We start from the raw sequence: 21,870 nt of genomic DNA, 5'->3' as shown, positions 1-21,870 counted from the left end.
TGTGAAATGAAAATCACTGAAAGCCATTAATAATGGTCAGGTAGTCATTCAAAGATAGTGGCAGGATAGCGCTGGGAAAATATCAGTAAAGAGTTAAAAAAATTAATACTTCTACCATCTTCCATTAGCAAATTATGCCTGAAAAATATGTATATGCCAACAATGGCTATAGAGTACCTGTGAGTTCAGCACATTTTCTTACTGATCTTCACTTCATGCATAACGAAGGCTTCAGAGTGGATATTGTGAGGATCAGTTAGTTTGGCCAGAGATGGAAGATGAACTCAGGCTATCAGAGGGAACACAGAAAAGTAGGTAGCCCTAAAGCTAGTAGACACGGGCGACATGTTTTTGGGCCCCTCAGAAACCATCCACATGCCGTTCCTTGTATTTATGTCCCAAGTCAAGCAAGCAGAATTAATTTTTAGGACAGTATTTCTTTATGATTTTCGTATGTTCTTTCTTAAATTTAACACTTATCTGGAAATAGTATTTACCAAATTGTCATTTGCTGCCAGGATGGTGTTTGTCATGGTGGTATCCATGTGTGTGTAAAAATAGGTATATGAGCCTTGAGATAAAGGCCTATGTATCTGTCATCTCATCTCTTTCTGGGAAGTTATTATCACTTCACCTGTAATTGCTGTGACTGCATCTACATGAGGACTTGAGATGATCTCTGGAAAATATTTGCAAAATATGCAACTCCTTGAATGCTATTGATAATAATATTACCCATAAAAGATACCAGAAATACTGGGGAGAATACGTATCTTTAATTATTGAGATAATTAAAATATCAATAGCAGGTGAGCAAAGGACTTTCCATTCTATGAAATAAAATAAAGTAGGGACCAGACTGTATTCTGAGTTCCTGGCATCCGAAGGGTTTCTCCAAATGTGATATTTTTTTTTATTTTTTTTTTTTTTATTTATTTCTAGGAGAGAGAGAGAGAGACAGCGTGAGCAGGGGAGGGTCAGAGAGAGAGGGAGTCATAGACTGAAGCAGGCTCCAGGCTCCGAGCTGGCAGTCAGCACAGAGCCCGACGCGGGGCTCGAACCCACGAACCGCGAGATCATGACCTAAGCGAAAGTCGGACGCTTAACCGACTAAGCCACCCAGGCGCCCCTCCAAATGTGATATTTTAAAATCCCCGCGGACACTTAAATATAGCAGATTTGAGGGGCACCTGAGTGTTGGGAGCCATTCTGAACTCACTAGTTGAGAACACTCCTTGTGAAGTTAAGGCAGGTTTGCAGGGTCTCCTGCCATCAGAGGATGACCGATATCTGCCCCCACTTAATTGTTTCTGCTTGAGCACCAACCCCCGAAGCACCTTGCTGATTGGTATCAGGAGTGTCTTTTCCCCTTATTCTGGCCCTGGTGTAATGATTGCACCTTGTGGAGAAACTTGTATGAACTTCTTCCTTTGTGGTTATGGGAGCAGACATTGTGTTTCCCGAGGATCCTATTTTTCTCGATACTTCCCCTTAAGCAATAAACAGGCTATTGACCCCTGCTCATAAAGAACTGACCTTTGCCTTTGCTATGCTAAAAACATTATCTTGATTGTATTTGAATGCTAAAGATACCTTCCTTCTCCATATGATAAGCATGAGTACCCTACATCAACCACTAATGATAAGGTTATGCATATCAATGTTCTGGAAAATTTTTACTGATCAAAGAATTTATCATCAGAATGCCACTTCTGTGCTGTTCCCCATACACTTACTCATAAATAAAGCTGAGATTCAGTCAGTGCAGAGATGCCTGCCTGGTGATCAGAAAGAAACTCGAGGCTCTCTCTTCACTCTGTCCCCAACACCGTCATCCTTCAGGGACCCCTGGACAGTCTGGAGCGCGACTCCGGCACCTGGGTGGCTCAGTTAAGCGTCTGACTTTAGCTCAGGTCATGATCTCATGGTTTGTGAGTTCAAGCCCCACATCAGACTCTGCGCTGACAGTTCAGACCCTGGAGCCTGCTTCGGATTCCATGTCTCCCTGTCTTCCTACCCCTCCCCTGCTTATGCTTTCTCTCTCTCTCAAAAATAAACATTTAAAAAATACCAGATTTGAGGGAGACAGAGAGGAAGAGAATTAAGAAAACTCTTCTAGGGTGATAAATTTGAACAAGGAAACAATGGTGTCTCATTTTTTAATTTCAATAAACATTTATTGAGGGGCACCTGGGTGGCTCAGTTGGTTAAGTGTCCCACTCTTGATTTCAACTCAGGTCATGCTCTCACGCTTCGTCAGTTCGAGCCCTGCACCAGGCTCTGTGCTGTCAGCACAGAGCCTGCTTGGGATTCTCTCTCCCTCTCTGTGCCTCTCCCTCTCTCTCTCCCTCAAAATAAATAAATAAAAATTAAAAAAATTATTGAGCACATGTGGTGTGTTAGTCTTTTTATTGGATGTGCATAATGTGACAGGAAACAAATGAGACAACAAACCCTATATCATGTTGCTTATAATCATATGAAGGATATTAATACAAATAAATATAAGCAACATAGTATCTTTGAAGTGGATAGGTGCTTTGAAACAGAAAAAAGGATAACGATGAGAAGTGTAAGAGCGTGACTGCAGATGGGTTGTGATACTGAAGAGGGTTTGTCAACTATTCCTCAATAAAGGTGGAGAATAAAAGAATTGAGTGAGATGCTCCACTAATAAAAGCACATTTAAGGGGTGCCTGGGTGGCTTAGTTGGTTAAGCGTCCGACTTTTGCTTAGGTCATGATCTCGCGGTTTGTGGGTTCGAGCCCCACGTCGGGCTCTGTGCTGACTGCCAGCTCAGAGCCTGGAGCCTGTTTCAGAGTCTGTGACTCCCTCTCTCTCTGACCCTCCCCTGCTCACGCTGTCTCTCTCTTTATTCCCAGAAATAAATAAAACATTTTTAAAAATTAAAAAAAAAAATAAAAGCACATTTAAGGAATGTCTTGAAGACTGTAGAGCAAACCTCCACAGTGTATAGCCTTGTGTTTCAAGGAGGAAACAACTAGAACAAATGCCTTGGGCCAGTGCTGACCTCTCATGTTCCAGTCAGAGTAAGAAAGATAATGCAACCAAAAGCATGTGAGTGAGGAACAGCTTGGGAAAAGCTACAGTTTGATCATGAATGGCACTGAGGATCACTGGAAGAACTTTCCATTTTATCCCAATTGATAGCGGAATCACAACAGAGACTGGAACATTATGCTAAGTGCTTGAATAAGAAACGAGGAGAAGGCAGGCTGAATACCTAAAGAGAGGTAAGGTTAGCAGCAGATGGATGACTAACTGGATGACATATCACAGTCATTCAGGTGAGAGGTAATGAGGCCTGCAGTCAAAGTTCGGGCAGTACTGGACATGGCACCATTAAATACTTGAGGTATTTTGAAATTATTTCTTTTAATCCCTAAAGGATTTTCAGTTGAGTTGTTCAATTGGCATGAACAAAGGAAAGGTGTAGAGTATGACTCTCAAGCTTCATACATGAATAGTAGTAGAATGAGGGAATTGCCATCAGTTGAGATTATGGGAAAGCAGTAGAAATGGGTTAGAAGGGAAGATCAGGAATTCAGATACCAACATAGTAAGTATGAGATGCCTGTTGAGCATGTGAATATAGCTGTCAAGTCAACAGGCAAATCTCTAGGAATTTTGAAAGCAGTGTTGTCAGAATTAACTTTGAAAATGGTTAGTTTGTAAGCTCCTAAGAGGTGTTGAAAAGATGAGACTGGACAAGATGACCAAGGGGGTGACTTTAGGTGGAGTAGGTGAAAGGAAAATAGACTGGTGTGCAGGGAAATTCCACCAATAATTTTGGGTAGAAAGGAGAAACAGAGAAAGATATTTGAAAATTACCAACTATTTCTCAGTTGGACAGTAACAAGTCTCCTATGTCGGTCTCAGCCTATTGAAAATGACTCTATGGCTAGGAATACCTGAGGTCCTGGCCTGGGGGCCATCCTTCTGGGGATGAGCCCCACAGAACTGTGTTGGTAGGTGGACTGGCTCTTATAGTTCTTATTATGACTGGAAGTTGCACTTCAGCAAAAACCGACAGGGAACCTCAAGGGACAAGATTTATTACTCACAGGTCCCAGTAGGCCACATACCAGGTCAAGGGTAGAGAGAAAGAGAGGAAGCTCCGACCTAAGGCTCTGCCTTTATTGGTGCCCAAGGGCGGGGTGCCCAGGTGTTGCATGTTCACTCTTTATTGGTGGATTTAAAGAAGAAGAGTGGGCTGGGTATTAGGGTTTGAAGAGGAAAAAGTGAGGTGAGGTCCCTGAGGCAATCAGTTCTCTAGGTTACTCACGGCTTCCTAAAGGAGGAGCTTAGTTGTTTTGTTAGTAGCTGTATTGTATGGATAGATATGTGTATTTCAGATGGATGTCTTGGCAATGAAAAGCATAACCTGCGTTATAATCCTAATGCTTATTGTCAGGCACTTATGCCACACAAGTCTTATAAGACATCAGTGGACTTAGAAACCTATTTTTGCCTTTGGTGCACCTGGGTGGTTCAGTCAGTTAAGCAACCGACTCTTGAATTTGGCTCAGGTCATGATCTCACTGTTCCTAAGATTGAGACCTATGTCAGCCTCCTCACTAACAGTGTAGAGCCTGCTTGGAATTCTCTCTCCTTCTCTCTCTGCCCCTCCCCCACTCTTGTGCATTCTCTCTTCTCTCTCTCAAAATAAATAAATAAATAAATAAATAAATATTAAAAAAAGAAAACCCTTCCAACCTCTGTTGGTACAGGAGATGGGTTTAGAGGGTACTCAGACATGTCCTTCCTGGGAGATCTTGGACATCAATAAAAATTAGGCTAAAACTGGATCGAGAACTACTGTCATCATACCGTCCTGCTGGAGTGTGCAAAATTGGGGCCCCACAAAAGTTGTCCATCCCTTTACATAAACAGCCCAACTCTGTTTTCCACCCACCCTTCAGAGTGACTACACTTCCAAGATTACAGGGTAAACATGAAAGCCTTTATCGTCACACAAACCAGAGCATTGGGCAGAGTTAGCATTTGGTGACTTGGCGAGTGCACAAATCAACCCCAAGTATCATGTATGACCACAATTTCTAGGAAAAAGGTAAGTCTTACTCCCAAACCTCTACCAGAGTCCAAACTGGGTCAAATTCATGCCTTCATCCATCAGAAAAGGGAAAAAATTCCTACTAATGGTTCATACTACTTAAAATTTACTCCAGGGATGGGAGAGAACACAGGCATCTGCTTTGCCTTAGGCACATGAGGTGACCGACACTTACTTGCAAGGTGGTAGAGGTGAGATGGCTTCTACCAGAGAAACTGGCAGGGATGTAACCCTGGAAAGGGGTCTGGGTAGTTTAGAATGTGCAGTACAGTTCTTGCAAGTTTCATAAATGCCTGGAGCCCATGTAGAATTTCATCCCTCAGGATGTTTGGAAGTATCAGGTTCAATCAGGCAAATGGCTCTCGGAAAAGCTACTGTCCTTACAGTAAACTAGACATAACACATTCCCTGAAGATCTAAGGTCTTTCTCAAGTGCAGACAAGAAGAGACATGGAGGTGGAGGTTTTCTACACTTGCTTTCATGGGGCCTATCCATTGATCGTATGGGATTTTTGGTGGAGAATGAAGCTGGAGCGTTTTCTAAAGAATTTCCTACATTTGTTGCATGTGCAAGGCCTTCCTTCCTCCCTCCAGTGTGAATTTTCTAGCATGTAACAAGGCTGAAGCTTTGTCTGAAGAATTTCCCACATTGGCCCAGTTGTAAGACCTTTCTCCACTCTCAGTCCTCTGGTGCTGAACACATCTGTACTTGTACATAAAGGCTCTGCCACATTTGCCACACTTATAAGACCTTTCTTTGGCTGTAAACTCGCTCATGCCTAATGAGGTTGGCTCTCTGTCTATAGGACTTCCTACAAGGACCTCACTCGTAAGGCCTTTCTCCAATGTGAATTCTGCAGTGTATAGTAAGGTGGGAGCTTTGGCTAAAGGATGTCCCACATTCACCGCGCTTGTAAGGCCTTTCTCCAGTGTGGAATGCCTGGAGCTGAACAAGTGAGTACTTGCCGCAAAAGGCTTTTTGACATTTGCTAGACTCATAAAGCCTTTTTCCAGTACAGATTCTCAGATGGTGATCAAGAGTGAGTTTGTGGTAGGAGCTTTCTCACATTCACCTGACATGTAGTGACTTTTTCCACTGCCTCCCCACATCCTGTAATTTTGTTGGGCTTCTCACCTCTGGGAGGCCTCAGGCCAGAGAAGAAGGCCCAGCATGATCAGAAAGTCTTTGTCAACCTCCCGGCAAGCAAAGGGCTTCCCTGACACACGCAATCTGCAGCTTCTCCCAAAGAAGACCCTGCACATACCCCCTTTTTTGAGAGTCTCTGCACTAGAATCAAAGAGATGCAGGATCCAGCAAAGGAGACAGCATAAACCAAGGAATACTGAGGATCTTATTCTGAGCTGCAGCCACCTAGAGAAATTGGAACATAGTTTAATGGTCTGAAAGACACCGGGAAGTGTGGCAGTGCTGAGGGAAACCCCTCTGGCCACTCTGTGGAAATAGAAAAGAAGTTTACACCCAGCCTCATGCAGGAAATATTTTGATCTAAAGGCTGCCATGATCTGAGGGATCCCTCTCAATAAAAGGACCAAGGAGTTGGCCAAGACCAGTTGATTGAGAATCAAGTCTGTGGGTCTCACCTTGTGTCCAGTGAGAAGTGTGAAGTTATAAAGACACAGGAGAGAGGAGTTTCCAAGGATTCCCACTCCCAGCTGAATGAGGAAGATGATTCTCAGTTCCCACTTGGTGGCAGGCATCACATCAATATCTATGAGATACTGATTTTAGTTAAAGCCAGATGAATGGCAGTTCAAGAAACAAAAAGAAATTTGTGATAAATTGTGGTACATCCAGACAATGGAATGTTATTTGGCACTAAAATGAATTGAACTATCAAGCCATGAAAAGACATGGAGAAAACTCAAATTCATATTACTAGGTGAAAGAATCCATTAAAAAAAAAAAAAAAACTACACACTGTAGGATTCCATCTATGTGACACTCTGGAAAAGCAAAACTATGGAGACAAGAAAAATATCAGTGGTGGACCAGGATTGGAGAGGAAGGGGAGGAGATAAATAGACATGCATAGAGGATTGGGGGGGCAGTGAAAATATACTGTGTGATATTATAATAATAGATATTACTGTATGATATTATAGTAATGGATTGGCCCCCCACAGAATTTACAAAACTAAGAATAAATTCTAAGGTAAACTCTAGACTTTGGGTGATTATGATGTATCAAGGTAGTTTCATCCTTGGTAAAAAAAAAAAAAAAATCTACCATCCTGGTGAGTGATGTTAATAATGGAAGAGGCTATACATGTAGGGAGACAGGAGATACATAAGAAATTATCTGTGCTTTCTTCAATTTTGTTGTGAACTTAAAACTCTTAAAAAAAGAGAAAGTCTAAAAAAATGAAATATGTGACCATCACCATCACTTGAAAACACTTTAGAGGTCTACCTACCGGAGCCAAGTGAATGCATTACAGCTCACCTGCACAATAGGGTTTTCCATGCCTGAGAATTGAGTCAGGAGGATCTTTTTTTTTTTTTTTAATGTTTTTTTTTTTTTTTCTAGGAGAGAGAGAGACAGACAGCGTGAACAGGGGAGGGTCAGAGAGAGAGGGAGTCACAGACTGAAACAGGCTCCAGGCCCCGAGCTGGCAGTCAGCACAGAGCCCGACGCGGGGCTCGAACCCACGAACTGTGAGATCATGACCTAAGTGAAAGTCGGACGCTTAACCGACTAAGCCACCCAGGCGCCCCAAGTCAGGAGGATCTTTACAGTGTGACCTACAGTTAGAAACTGAATGTATTCTGAAATGAAAAGCTAGGTATAGAGCTCTGTGTAGAGAATGCTAAAGGTTTTTTTTTCCCCATCTACATGGAGGAATGAAAATGTAGGCACAGAACATATATAGGATGGGGCAGATTTTAAAGCTAGACTTTTTAAGAGGAAAATCTTGTTATGCTGTTTTATTTGTACAAATGTACACATATCACATAATTATGAAACAATTTTAAGGCAAACTAATGTTTTAAAATACAAAATTCAAATGTTAAGAAGTAACTGATTGAATACCCCATTGGCTTTCTCTCTGTGTCAAAGAGAGTTTTCAAGTGACTTGAAAATATGGGATTGACTTTATTTCCCTAGGAAGTTCTATTAAGGTAAAACTACCTGCAAGGAAATCTTAAACTCTGTGTATGTATTTTACTAAAAAGTATTGGGATGGTATTTTGGAAATAAATATGACTTTGAATGGAAAATAAAGCTTTCTATGTCAGAAAAAAATAAACATATAACCTAAGAACTTGAACAAAACTAAAACACGTATTTGGTAGCAACAATCGATATTAACGCATGTAGCATTTGATTGTAAACATATATGCATTTTTTTCCACAAATTGAAAAAAATTAGAAATTATGGACAATGTTATAACAATGCCTAATTCTAGCACCCAGTTTTATGGTCTCTTAATTCATTTCCTTGTGTAAGTAAACAGTGTCTTGAGGGAAGTGGGGAGCTTATTCCCGGTCTAGGATAGGAACTTTCCAGGATACAACTGAAACTTCTTGTCATAAAAGGAAAGCAGGAAAGAATACTGAGGTAACTTTGTAGAGGCCTCAGGATTCCACTTGATGAAGGTGCCCTTGCACAGTTTTGCCCTTGCACAGTGTAACTCCAAATGATTGATTTATGTAAACCAAATCCATATCAATGACATAAAAGTAAGTGTAAAACTGCTGGAGGATGTTGAGGAAGCAATTAATTACTGGAAAATGGATAAAGGGGAAGTATCAGCCATTTCTCCTGCAATTGTAGGATGGACTATTTCACCGTAAGAAATCCCTATGCAGGCCCCCCAAACTTGTCTATTTTATTTTATTTTTATTTTTTATTTTTTATTTATTTCTAGGAGAGAGTGAGCAGAGGAGGGTCAGAGAGAGAGGGAGACACAGACTCAGAAACAGGCTCCAGGCTCCAAGCTGGCAGTCAGCACAGAGCCCGACGTGGGGTTAGGGTTAGGGTTAGGGTTAGGGTTAGGGTTAGGGTTAGGGTTAGGATTAAAATATTTGGAGATTTAGTGAAGTCTTAAAGATAGTTCTAGCTTTAAATCATAAAGAAAATAAATACTACATCTAAACAGAAAGAATATAAATTTCTTAGAAAAAATATTGTATATTTGCATAATTTTGCCTGAATAAATTACCAAGCACGTATCCAAACTTAAGAACTGAAAACATTTTTATCACACTTTAAAAAAAATTTATTTATTTTGACAAAGAGCAAGCAAGCAAGGGAGGGACAGAGAGAGAGAATCCCAAGCAGGCTCCGCACTATCAGTGCAGAGCCCGACATGGGGCTCATACTCAAAAACCGTGAGATCATGACCTGAGCTGAAGTCAAGAGTCAGATACTTAACCGACTGAGCCACCCAGGACCTCCATGTCACACTTCTTAAAAAATGTAAACCTTTTGATTTTTTCTAGTATTTTTTACTGAAAGACTCCTAAAACCAAGAGAAAATAAAACTTAAAAAATTAAACACGTAGAACATAAAAAAGGTAATTAGAGTAATCTCGGTGCTTCTTTCGGCAATTTAAAAGAACAGGCAACTCTTAAAAAAGAAAGCATATACTATAAAATGTATTTTTCTCATAAGTATCAGAAAAGGCCAAATTACACTGAAAACAACACTGAAATTTTCAAATATACACATACTCTTGCTGAAGTCTCATTTTAAGATCATTTTTCATATCAAAAAAGAGTCACAATTGGACTTTTTATTTTTATTTATTTAAAAAATTAAAAAATTTTTTAGTGTTTTATTTATTTTTGAGAGAGAGATAGAGACAGCATGAGCAGGGGAGGATCAGAGACAGAAGGAGATACAGAATCAGAAGACAGGCTCCGGGCTCCGAGCTAGCTGTCAGCAAAGAGCCCGACGCAGGGCTCGAACCCCTGAACCGTGAGATCATGACCTGAGCTGAAGTCAGACGCTTAGCCGACTGAACCATCCAGGCGTCCCCCAAAATTTTTAAATGTTTATTCATTTTTGAGAGAAAGAGACAGAACATGAGTGGGTGAGGAGCAGAGAGAGGGAGACACAGAATCTGAAGCAGACTCCAGGCTCCCCAGCTGTCAGCACAGAGCCTGATGCGGGGCTCAAACCCACAAACCGTGAGATCATGACCTGAGCTGAAGTCAGAAGCCTAACTGACTGAGCCACCCAGGTGCCCCACACAGCTGGACTTTTTAAAATTGGTCTGCTGTACTGTAAATTTTAAAACTTCATATTTTACTGCTGCTTCAACATCTCCACAAACAGGGTCCAAGCACCCCAGTCAGGTGACCAGGTGCATCAGTTGAAGGCTGGTCCCCACCACAACTTCCTCATCTTGTCTTTGCTGACTATGACCTCGGGATATCCACATGTGCCAGTGGAATCCCCGTTCAGTGTTTCGTGTGTACTCCACCCTGGCCTTCAGTGCAGCCTCTTGCCCAGGGGCCCTCCTCCATTTTCTCTTCCATCCCCCACCTGCCCCACCTGCTCAGTTGAGTCAGCCCCTTGGCTCTTCCACCAGCGGCCCCCTGGTGGTGTGCGCAGATTCTGTCTCTAGGACCTGCGACTAAAACAAACTTGGTTTTTCGAGGCCTCCCTTGCATCATCTCTTCTGGTCAAACCTGAGTAATCACGTTATGACAGATACAAAACACCTGCTAATTAAAAATTTTTGGAAAACTGTTTACAATTCCAAATACATAGTACTTTATCGGATATATTTTCTACTCTTGTTTTCCAAAAATGATTGTACAATTTAGGATTAAGTAAATTATAAATGTATTTGTAAAATAAACTTCAATCATATTTCAGTAGCTGAAATAGAACAGTGTGTATTTAAGTGTGGGGGAGACAAACTAGTGGACTAGTGATAAGAGAATCTGGTGGGTGAACAGGAAGAAAACATCTCACTAGTGAGGATCAATCATATTCCTTGGAGGTTGATTAGTATATTTCATAAGAGAATGTGAATTCACTCAACCACAAATCAGCAGATGTGATTTAAGAAAGATCTTAGTGACTGATTGTTGATTGGTTTAGAAGGAGCCTCAATAAGTGAAGCAGGGTTACCTATCTGGGCTGGGAAGGAGAAAGGGGCAGAGGAGGGGGTGTCAGAGTGGACATCCACCTGAAATTTATACATATCAATTTCCTAAAAATTTCACAGTGAAATTTATGGTTTCTAAATTTAAAGTATTATATATATATTTAGACACCAGTTAATATTGAAAAGAGAAATCTGGGGCATAACTAATTGAAATAAAAATATATAATAGGGGCACCTGGGTGGCTCAGTCGGTTAAGGATCTGACTTTAGCTCAGGTCATGATCTCATGGTTCTTGAGTTTGAGCCCAGCATCGGGCTCTGTGCTGACAGCTCAGAGCTTGGAGCCTGCTTCAGATGTTGTGTCTCCCTCTCTCTCTCTCTGCTCCTCTCCCGCTCCCACTTCCTCTGTCTCTCAAAAAATGAATAAATGTTAAAAAAATGTTAAAACACTTAGGTAAGAAGGCATGCTATGGGAATTAATAAAATTTATTTATATAAAAGCCCACATTAGAATTCTGTAAATCTGAAATTGCTGTGGTTACTGATCATTCCAGCCCTTAAAGACTTCAGAAATACAAAGGCGATAAAAGATCATGTTATTCCCATAATCACAGGGTTTTGGGCAACAAAGAGAGGATCCAAATTAAGTGACTCCTGCTCTTAGAGAGGGGACATGAACTTGCCCATCAAACAAGTTCTCCAGTCAGAATATTTTTTTATCGTTTTTATTTCTATTTTTTTAGTTTGATAAGCACACAGTTTGGAGGCTAGAGAGAGCAGTAGGTTAAGAGCAGAAGGAGACTGGCAAGGCACTTTGAACACCTGCTGCCATTACACAGCAGGGTAATCTTACTTTCTGAAGACTACTGAGGTCTCTGATTATTCCTCCCTCCCGCTCCAGTCCCAAATCCTCCAACCAGTAGGCACAGTGTTCTTCAAAGAAGAATTTCATTTCTTATTCTATTTTCTTCTTTTTAAAAATTTAAATTCTAGTTAGTTAACATATAGTATAGTCTTGGCTTCAGGAGTAGAACCCAGTGATTCACCTCTTACATATGATACCTACTGCTCAACCCGAAAAGTGCCCTTCTTAATGCCCATCACCTTTTTAAAAAAATGTTTTATATTATTCTTTTTTTTAAATGTTTTATTTATTTCTAGGAGAGAGAGAGAGAGAGTCATAGACTGAAACAGGCTCCAGACTCTGAGCTGGCAGTCAGCACAGAGCCCAACACGGGGCCAGAACCCACGAACCGCGAGATCATGACCTAAGCGAAAGTTGGACGCTTAACCGACTAAGCCACCCAGGCGCCCCTGTTTTATATTATTCTTGAGAGAGAGAGACAGAGCACGAGCAGGGGAGAGGCAGAAAGAGACAGAGTGACACAGAATCTGAAGCAGGCTCCGGGCTCTGAGCTGTCAGCACAGAGCCCAACAAGGGGCTCGAACCCATGAACCAAAAGATCACGACCTGAGCCAAAATCAGATGCCCAACGGATGGAGCCATCACCTGGGTGATGCCTGCCTATCACCTTTTTAACCCATTCCCCCACCTTCTCCCCTCCAGAAACCCTGTTTCTTTTAGTTCTCTAAATGGAAGGTAAATGGGGGCGCCTGGGTGGCTCAGTCAGTTGAGCATCAGACTTCGGCTCAGGTCATGATCTCAGTGTTCATGAGTTTGAGCCCTACATCAGGCTCTGTGCTGACACCTCAGAGCCTGGAGCCTGCTTCAGATGCTGTCTCCCTCTCCCTCTGCCCCTCCCCTGCTCATACTCTCTTAAAAATAAAACTAAACATTAAAAAAATAACTTCCATTAACAAAAAGAAGATAAATGTTAACTCACTTTCACTGATATCAGAAAGTTTAGACCTATATCACTATGCATGCCATTTAGTACAACAGGCTCACAACAACATATAACAAAATTAAAATGCCAGCTCTTGCTACACAGCCTGCAGTTAACAACTCAGGGCTGTGAGCTCAGCCTTATCATTTATTTGTTGGTCACAGGTCTGCACTGGGAGATCGTAGTCAGGGATGAACAAAAGAAGATTTCACAAAAGCAGTCACTGTGAGAAGAGAGGAAAGATGCCGGGCCACCCTAAGGAAGGTGATCAAAGGGATGGTATGTATCAATGTTCTCAGAAAGAATCATTGCTCACTCTGTACAAAACTACGTGTTCGAGGGGCACCTGGGTGGCTTAGTCGGTTAAGCGTCCGACTTTCGCTTAGGTCATGATCTCGCGGTTCGTGGGTTTGAGCCCTGCGTCGGGCTCTGTGCTGACTGCCAGCTCAGAGCCTGGAGCCTGTTTCAGTCTGTGACTCCCTCTCTCTCTGACCCTCCCCTGCTCACGCTGTCTCTCTCTCTGTCTCCTGGAAATAAATAAAACATTAAAAAAATAAAAAAAAAAAAAACAAAACTATGTGTTCGATTCCAGAGAACATACATGTGCGCACACACACCCACAGTTATGTGGTTTTTACTGTACTTTGTAGAATTCTCCCATGAATCTGACATTCTTCTAAAAAGAAATCGACACTTACCAGATGACATTTGCAATTAGGACAATGGGTGCCACAGCAAGATGTGTGCCAGTGCAAGGAGAGCAGCGTCTGATCCTGATCTAAATGCTTGGGGCGCGATGATCTCATCTCCTTGGTGGAAAATTATTATCCTTTCACCTGTAATTTCAGTGACAACACCTATACAGGGAGCTGAGATTATCTTTGAAATACACGTGCAGGTTGTACAAACTACCAAAAGGGATCACATTTCATTAGAAGGGTTTCTATTGAGAACTGCAGAACTATTTAAGGAACAATTTGCCTCTGAGACATTAAGGAAAAAAAAAAAAAAGAAATCTCAAGGAACACTGGGAAGGCCAGAAAACGTTAGGTTCTAATAAGTTAGAGAATGAAACTGAGCACCTCCTTATCCAGGATTATTAATCATTTTGGAAGTTTATCTCAAATATAATTCCCTTCCATTCTTGAGCTCACTGCAGGTACTGAAATTGAAGGGAGAGCAGCAAATGAGTAGAGATTAAAAGGAGAGGTGGCTGCTTCAAATTAACAGAAGCCTGTGACGTTCTGTCCATTAACATTCTCCAAGATATTTACTGAGGTTCTTACGTCTGTTGGGCGCTTTGATGGCTATGCTGGGCCATCAGTACACAAACATGGAGCCCACCTTCTAGTGGAGGGAAAGAGATCATTAAACAAAATTAAGTTATTAAATTCTTCAGTGTATTAGAGGGTGTTACTTTCTATAGAAAAATGAAACAAAAATAAAGCAAAGGCAGAATGATGAAAACTTCAGTGGTCGAGGAAGGGTTGCAACATTAAATCTGATGTTCATGGTAAGAATCATAAGGAAGATGATATTGAAGCAACTATTTTAAAGAGGTGAAGGGCCAGGTTTTATTCTTCCTCTTAAACCTTTAAGTGTTCATTTTTAAATTACATTAGTGCAGTACATGTCACCACAACTGATAGGAGTACTATGGTGGTTCTCTAGAAACAAAGGGGAGTGGGGTGAGTGGGGGGGGAGGGGGGGAGGGTAGAAAGCCCTTGACCGCTTTCTGGTATCATTTCCTATAAGGACAGGAATCGTGTAAGAAAGATACAAGGAATGGAAATCCATCTTTGTTGAGGGTAAAAGAAAGTAATTTTGTCCTAAATGAGACGGGTTGTTTAGAGAGAAGTGGCTTTGGGACAAAGTTTAAAGCAAGAGAGAGTTATAGAAGGTTCTTTGGAAAGGAATTTTATGTGTTTTCAGGATGGACTAAGGTTAAGATTAGTGCAATTTTAAAAACACACTGGTATAAGGTTAAAACTCTCCTTTTCTCTCTGTTCAAAAGACAAGGTTTTCTTGGATTGTTAACCTGCTCTTGATAAGACAATGTAAACAAAGGTTTTCTCTTTTGTCTGCCAAGAAAACCAAAAGTTTTAGGTTTCACCTTCATCAGATCTTTGATTCCTTATTCAAAGGATGGGGGTCACCCCTTTCAAAAACTTAGAGGTGGACTTCACAGATATATAACCAAAGGATTCAGCTCTTAAAGTTTCAGGCATCACCAAGAACCCTCAACCTGGAGAGGTGATCCAGATCAATCAACCAGCTTAAACTGACCCTCAAAAGGACACTGGCCCCGGAGATCTCCAGCCCCGCTCCAGCCACACCTGGGAAGCTGGCTGGTCTTCGCATGGCAGAAGCTTGAGGAATCACCGGTCTGATAAGATAAACTGTCCTTACTCTTTGCCCAGAAAGCTGGAGAAACAATGAAAAGTTCCTGTTTACACTCACCTTCCTCTTATGTTCTGTTGGTATTAAGTGCGTCTAATCTAGACCCCATTTGTAAGAGCAGAGCACCTTCAATGGAAGAATCTGTTAACCTAACCCTTCCTTAGAATGATGACTATGGGTTGCAGGTCTTCAATTATGCTCTCATATGTACAAAGCGATTCATCAGAGCTTTAATATTGGGCATTACCTTTGTTTCTCTTTCACAGATTGCAACCTCCTTTCTGTTAAGGGTTCTAGAATCTCTTTAGCTCTCAAGGGCTAATTTCACTCCTGACAAATGTTGGCATGGTGGCTGGAGTGTTGGTGCTGACTTTGTGCCTGTTTCTTTCTGCCTGAGCACCGACCCCCAAGGCACCTTGTTGATTGGTATTAGGAGTGACTCATTCTGGCCTTGAAATGCTGATTGCACTTTGTGAAGGAACTTACTGGAGGAACTTCTTTTGTGGTTATGGGAGCAACACTGCGTTCCTGAAAGACCGGTTTTTCTTAATACCTCCCGTTAAGTGATAAGCCGGCTACTGACCTCCACTCACGAAGAACTAACTTTTGCCTTTACTATGCTAATGCCACCTCTGGGCTGTTCCCCTTACCTTTTGCATATCAATGTTTTGGAGAATCTTTACTGATAAAGGATTTATCAGAGTGCCACTTCTGTGCCGTCCCCCAAACACTAAATCATAAAACGAAGTTGAGTCTCAGACAGTGGGGAGGGGCCTGGCTGGTGACCAGAAAGACTCTCGGGCCTCTCTCATCCCTCCCTCGCTGACATCATCCATCCTTCAGGGACCCCTGGATCTGCCGGAGCGGGACTCCAGCAGAATCCTATCATATCAGAATCATATCATACCGCCCTTATGACCTCATTTAATCTTAACGAAAAGGCCCTCTCTCTGTACAGCCACATTGGTGGTTAGATATTAAACTATTAAACTTATGAATTCGGAGGCAGCGAGCAATCAGTCTGGAGCAAATTTCCACAGGTGTTGCTCCATACGGGAATCACTTTAATAGGCTATGTTTCCATTGCCCTCTGCCTGGCCAGGCTAGTGGATCAGGCCATTGGTTACCACCCCTGAGGTGGTAAAAAATACAAGCATAGAAGCAAAGAGCATGCAGTGTAGTCTTGTGTACTGATTTTTCTGTCTTTAATCAGAGTGGATACCTTCTAAAAAGGATGCTGTTTACCTTGGAACTGCCATCTGTAGACCAAGCAGCTAATTTTGGTTAATCCAGAGCCGTTTATAAGGCACAAGTAGCACAACAGGCCATTGGATCTGGCAACTCCTTAGGCAGTTACTTTGGTGTCTTCTGACAATTCTCTGACACCAACCAGGTGTCCTACAAGTCAATCCTATTCGGACACTACCTGGAGTCAGCAGGACTTCCCAGGTTTCAAGACTTAGTCTTACAAACTGTCCTCGCTTTGGATGGTAGTCAGAAGGCCTGAGTCCCCAGGCTACCCGCACATTTGTCCGACCCAGCTACAAATTTGAGGGTTCCTACGACCTGCCTCTCAGTGTTGCTAATTTTCGAGACGGGATCATGGAACTGAGGAAGACACTTTACTTATATGTATTGGCTTATTGTAAAGGCTACAACTCAAGAACAGCCGAATGGAAGCAACGCATTAGGCAAATTATGGGGGTGGATGGCTTTCCCTGGGCACAGCACCCTCCCAGAAAGCCAATTGTGTTCACCAGCTCAGGTCTCTAAATCTTGTTATTCGAGTTTTCAGAGATACATCTTTAGATTCTCCCTTACCACCCAGTCCTCTGTTCTTTTCTGAGAACAGCTCATTACTCACAGCCTTGCTAACTGGGCCCTGGGACACCTGACCCAACCAGGCTAGGCCAGTCAGCTTCCCTCCTGTGGAATCTGGAATCTGGACTTTAGACTGAGGCCTGAGCATTCTGGGCACTGGGGGGAGGGCTGGTGTTCAGAAGGACATTGCTTCTATCCCAGTGATCCCTGATGAGGATACAGGGAGATCAGGTAGGAAGAGAAAGAGCCAGAAAACTGCAGGGTCTTTGGAGAGGAGGGAGGGTGGCTCCTGCGACCTTTCTCAACCAAGAATCAACAAGGCTGGGGTCCCCCCACCCAGAAGTCAGGGGTGAGCCCTTACCCGGTGAGACCAGGAACCTGCAGGTATTCAACATCACTTCCTGGTCCGGGTCCAGCTGTCCCCTCTCTTTCTGGGTGAAGGTTATGGCCACATCCTTGAAGGTATCCAAAACCTGGGGGGTCTAACAGATGTAGCTGCATTGGCCTTATGCTGTTGGATGGGGATCAGAGTCTGTCAGTCAGTCCCTGTGAAGGTGCAGACAGACCCAGCCTCAGATCACCAAGGCCTATGCTGATCTCAAGGACTGGGGAAGGACACAGACTTCAGACCTAATGCAACTGTGGTGGAGAGAAAAACCTCTCCTGCGGAATCCACTGGAGATGACGATGGCATTCCTGTGAGGACTGTGGAGGCAGACAATAAGTGACCTGGGACATCAGAGAACAGGGAAATGATTATGATGATAATTCCAACACGGAGAACCACAGTAATGGTGCTAAGCCTCCCTGGTCCTCACCAAGCCTCAAAGGCTAAATACCTCACGTGCTGTTAAAAATGGACCAAATGTCTTCAGCTCTGGAGCCAGACTCCTGGAGTTTGAATCCATTCTAAACACTCAGCTGCTGTGTCACCTTAAGGAAGTCAATTTTCTTGAGCCATGATTCCTTATGAATCTAATAATAGTCCTCCCTTTACCAGGGTGTTATGAGAATTTTAAAATGTTGAAAAATCAGGGGTACCTGGGTGGCTCAGTTGGTTAAGCCTCCGACTTTGGCTCAGGTCATGATTTCACGGTTCATGAGCTTGATCACCACATCTGGCTCTGTGCTGATAGCTCAGAGCCTGGAGCCTGCTTTGGATTCCATGTCTCCCTCTCTCTCTGCCTCTCTCCCACTCCCACGCTGTCTCTCTCTCTCTCAAAAAGTAAATAAACCTTAAAAAACCCCTTTTTTAATGGTGAAAAATCAAATGCTTGAGTGCCCAGCCAAGACAAGTGGTCAGCGTGAGTTGTTATCTTTATTAATCCACCTACACAGCCCAGCAGTAAACACCAGTGTAATTTCCATGTCACAGTTAGTCCTGTGAGGCCTGAGGCTCAGGCGGCTCTATCAAGTCAGAGTGCCCAGTCGAAGACGCAGATATGGGATTTAAATTCAGATTCCTTTGGTTAAATCCAGCTCCCCATGGCTGTGGACGGGGAGGGCTGCAGTGTTGCACACCTACGTAATCCCACGCTCCTCCATCATCCCAGTGAATCCACAGAAAGCAGGATGTGAAGTATTTCCGGTGTTTGTCACTGCTAACTCCATTTCAGCAACTGCTGACCATATTTCTGGGAACATGGGCAGAGGAATGGCATTGTCCTCACCCACCGCACAAACGAGGCACTGAGACACCTGTCACTGGGGATACACATCATAACCGAGCTCTCTCCAATTCCCTCAGTAGAGGGGAGGTAATGATAATGTTCCCATTTCAGACTGGAGGTAGTGGAAGCCAAGGGCCTTGAGGGGACTTTCTCAGGCCATGGAAGGGTCCGGTTTGAATCCAGAGGACTCTGCAGCCCTGCCCCTCCATTCAGAGATATCTCAATTGTGCCTGATGCAGTCACCATCCATTTTTACTTTGTTCATAAACCAAGCTAACTCAGAGCAACAGAGCCAGGGCTTCTTCTCCTTTCTTTCGGCTTTCCAGAACATCCAGGAGAGGCTACTGCATGTGTCATCAGCAATGTGATAGATTACAGGAAGTCTCAAGGACCTGATCATGCAGCCTGCTCTGTCTTCTGAAGCTGATCTGGCTCAACCCTGCCTGTACCTTTTAAACTTACAGCGGAACACCGCAAGGGCCTTGTGACTTTAAGATCTGGCTGACTGAAGAGAACCCTGCTTTCAACGGGCAATTCCACGTGCGTGGTGACTGCATGCAGCACAGTGAAGCATCCTCTTCTGTGGCCCAACAGGAGCTGTTTCAACATGACTTAACAAATCTGTACTACAGATGGATTGGACTTCCTCTAGAGTCCCAGGAACCCACGCTCACACAACTGACAAGAATGAATCTCAAATAATTGTGTGCTTTGAGAGAAACCACACGCACAAAAGGAGTAATTATGATTTATTTAAAAATTCTAGAAAAGACAAACCAATTTATGCTGAAATAAAGCAAATGATTGTCTAGGGAAGAGTGGTCATGGAAGGTATGGTGAGAAGGATTATCTAGCAGCCAGGTGAAACTCTGGGATAGATGCTCATAATGATCATGGGGATAGTTTCACCATTTTATGCATATAAAACTGCACAATAAAATATATGAAACTTATTGCATGTCAATTTCACCTCAATAAAGTTCTGAAGTAATTAGGTGCACAAAAAATTCTGGATCTCCCATACCTCTTGGAAACACAGAAGATCCCAAAGTGTTACATTTATTTCACCATCTCTCTCTTCATGTCTTGAAGTCCTGGCTTAGAGGCAATTAGAAAAGATCATATTCTCCAGTCACCAGGAAGGAAGGCTAGGTCATAAAGGGCATATCCCTGAATTACGTGATCTCTCTCCTCAATCCGTTTGCTTGCACCAGCGTCAAGGGTCTTCAGATGAGTGTATAAGCATTCAGAAAATCTTGACAATATTTGCTCTGACAGTGGTGAACTGAGTCATAGGGACACAAAGCTGGACCTTCAGGAAATCTGTACCCTCTCACTGCGTACACTCATACCTGGGAATACTTGTGGATGCAAACTTTAGAAGAGCTATGTCCTCTGTCATTGGTTGCAGTCTTCCCCACTATGAATTACCTCTTCAGGGAATGGCAGGGATAGAGCCTCCCGGCCAGTGTTAGGGGCTCCGCGGTGTGTACCAACACCATCCAAGCTTCTCTCGTCTTGTGTTTCCACTGGTTGCTTGCTCTTCGAGACGCGGTCCGTGCCCTGGCACCGTGGCTTCTGGAATCCCTGCCACGGCGGTAGGTACTCCCAAACTCTCCCCATGCCCCTGACCTGACTCTGCTCCTTCCTCTGCTGTCCCCTCCAACCTGCGACCTCGGATCACACGTGGCCGTGGTGACTTGGAACACAGTCCCTCTGCGCAGAAGACCTCAGGAGGTTCTCTCAAGGAGAGTCCGCACAGACCAGGGCTCCTGAGCCCCAGTCCTTGGGAGCGAGGCCCCACCGGGGAGGCGGACCGGTGCCCTGTGAGTCTTCCCGGAGTGGTGGGTTTCCTCTACGCAAGGAGCGTGCTTAGGGCGGGGCGGGGTGGGGAGAACCGGGTCACTCCCAAGGACCGCCACTTTGGCCCTCCAAAAAGCTGGGGACCCTGCGGACGGACGCGCTGCACCCCCTAAGTTTACTTTTCCGCCAAACACTCAGGGGACTTTCTCTGAGCACAGAAATTCCCGACACATGCTAAGCTGCGGCTCAGACCAGAAGCCCCACCTCGGGCGGGAGATTCCCAGCTACAGCCGCTGCGCGCTTGCGCAGAGCTCACTGTCGCCTACAGTACCCAAAGAGCAGCGCGCGGCTGGAGGTCAGGACTACAAGTCCCAGGAGTCTTCGGGGAACCTGGTGCTGCCTCATTTCTCAGCAGACAGTTCCCGATTGCGCGGGGCCTCCTCCAACCCCGTCCCTGCTCGGTGCCACGTGGGGAATCACTTAGAGGGCCCTTGCTTCTGCAAACCGCTAAAGAGAGCCCAACCCTGCGCAGCGTTTGCTGTCGATGGAGCTTCCCAGAGAGCACCGCGGGCCGCAGGCTAGATGAATCCCATAATTCTGTTTCGACCTTTTCACCCTGGGAATTTAACCCTCGGTCCGAAATTTCCAGGCTTATGTGTAAACACATTCCCTGAAAGCCTTACTGTGAACTCTGGCTAGAAACGCTGTGTGGACACCTGAGGATCATTTTGTCGATTTGTCCTTGTTTGTACAAATAAAGTTGACTATGTGTGGCAACTCCACCATGTGTACTCTCTAAGTCACCATGCAGTGAGCCCACTTTGGGTACCAATGTGCACTTTTGCTTCAGCGTTGCACAATAACCTTTCTTATTCCCCAAACCACACTTTCAAACCTGTTCTGAAAACAAGCCCCATCTTATCCCCCCATACCTGCCATCTTTGGAAGAAATGAACGGGAAAACATGCCACCTTTCTGGTTTCTATCACTAAAATAGCATTCTGCAACTTTTAGTCTTATGCAGGTCCAATTTCGCTATTGACATTTCCAGTGAATTAACTGATTATAACTTAAACATAAAAGTTCCCTTTCTAGGTTCTGGCTTCCACTTCCCATGTTTTCAGGTGCACGAGAATGTGTACAGAGGA

This window comes from Hyaena hyaena, unplaced genomic scaffold, assembly GCF_003009895.1.
Source record: "Hyaena hyaena isolate Hyena2069 unplaced genomic scaffold, ASM300989v1 scaffold_787, whole genome shotgun sequence".
Lineage (NCBI taxonomy): Eukaryota > Metazoa > Chordata > Mammalia > Carnivora > Hyaenidae > Hyaena > Hyaena hyaena.
Note: the sequence above shows the minus strand (reverse complement) of the source record.